Raw genomic sequence first — 1,897 nt, 5'->3', positions numbered from 1 at the left:
GTTATGCTCTAATTCAGTCACAAACTCTTGGGCTTGATGAATACTAAATCCTCATCTTGCTCCCTTCTAGTCTTAAAATAAAGGACTGTGTGGACTGAGGGCCACATTTCATCACATTAGCTCATGTCGAGTATTCCATCACTCCACAGGGAGTCCCTTTGATCTCAGTGAGTAAGATCAAGATAAGAGTAGCAGAATATTGACCTCTATGGGAAAATTCCCCTCTTGTAAATAACTGTTCTATGGGAAAGTTAATAAATATGTGCTCTATTGTAGTAAAGTCAAAATTTCTAACAGAAATTCTGGAGATTTATTATGAAAAAATTAATGACATTTCTAAGGATTCAGTCAACTTTTTATCAAAGCCAACGGGAGATGTGCCTTCATTTTCAATGAATGTGAGCTATAAGTGGGTCCTGTAGCCTGATGCAGTCTCCTTAGCATTTTGGGATTTTTTTAATGCTTATCTCATTCCCAAGGAAATGAAGACAATGAAAGAGAGAAACCACACAGCACTGACGGAATTCATCCTGCTGGGGTTTGGAAGTGGTCTGGGGCTCAAGGTGGGCCCATTTGTGGTATTTCTGGCAATTTACATGACAACCGTGCTGGTAAATACCATCATGGTCTTCCTCATTAGGACCAACTCTCACCTGCACACCCCCATGTACTTCTTCCTCATGAAACTCTCACTCTTAGACCTCTGCTACTCCTCCAGCCTCGCCCCCAAAGCCATGGTGAGCTTCCTAGCAGGTGCAAAACCATTTCCTTCATTGGATGTGCCACCCAATTCTTCTTTGGTGGGGTCTTTGTCATGACTGAGACATTCATCCTGGCAGCCATGGCATATGATCGATACACCGCCATCTGCAACCCACTCCTGTATCCCATCGCCATGTCCAAGCAGGTGTGCGTTCAACTACTGGTCGGTTCCTATGTTTGTGGCAGTGTAAACTCCATGGTGCAAACAATCTTCACCTTTACACTGTGTTTCTGTGGGTCCAATGAGATAGATCACTTCTTCTGTGACATTGAACATCAATGTACTGGTGTTGTTCACTTTATCCAGCTTCATACTCGTGAGCACCTCCATGGTCATTCTCATCTCCTATGCCTACATCATCTCCACCAGCCTCAGGATTCGCTCTTCTGAGGGCAGACGCAGAGCCTTCTCCACCTGCACCGCCCACATGATGTCCGTGACTTTATTTTATGGGACTCTTACCTTCATGTATGCCCAGCCCAGTTCACTAGCATCTCCAGCTCAAAGCAAAGTGGTGTCTATGTTTTATACCCTGGTCATCTCTATGTTGAATCCCCTCATCTACAGCGTGAGGAACAAGGATGTGAAAGAAGCTTTAGGAAGAACCATCAGTTCAGTGTTTCTAAAAAGAACCTTCTCTTTGAACATTGAGGTAAATAATCCTTTGGATTATGGTAAAACCAGTACTGTAACACTCATAATCTATCTATCTATCTATCTATCTATCTATCTAATCTAGCTCAGTAGCTAAACTAGCACTTCCCATTTGTACTCATCTCTCTCTCTAAATGTGTATACCACTCCCAGCACTGGAGTATGACATTATAAGAGTGATTTAAAAATAAATTGATCAACCCTCTGTGTATCTGTGTTACATTTTTCACAATGTTATCTGTTCATGTATCTTAGGGAGTGTTTGAGATCTGTGTCGGAATTTCACCACTGTCTATCAATGCCGATCCACACACTGGAATTCAAGAATAGTCCTCTGGCTTAGTGTATGTGTATGTGTGTGTGGTTATATCACACTTTACTGGCTGACCCCAGTGACTAATCTCCATGCTATTTGCCAAAGGAGGTAATTTAGGATTTTCTGAAGCACTGCATGTTGTAGTTAATGACAAAACGTTTGAG

General features: G+C 42.2%; 1 pseudogene; it reads left to right on the top strand.

The window, feature by feature from the left end:
• The first annotated feature begins 482 nt into the window (after positions 1–482).
• LOC123347859 lies at positions 483–1,502 on the top strand (annotated as a pseudogene).
• The last annotated feature ends 395 nt before the right edge of the window (positions 1,503–1,897 follow it).

This window comes from Mauremys mutica, chromosome 13 (genome assembly GCF_020497125.1).
Source record: "Mauremys mutica isolate MM-2020 ecotype Southern chromosome 13, ASM2049712v1, whole genome shotgun sequence".
NCBI lineage: Eukaryota > Metazoa > Chordata > Testudines > Geoemydidae > Mauremys > Mauremys mutica.
The sequence above is the reverse complement of the archived record's forward strand: the minus strand, read 5'-3'. Positions and strand labels throughout refer to the sequence as shown.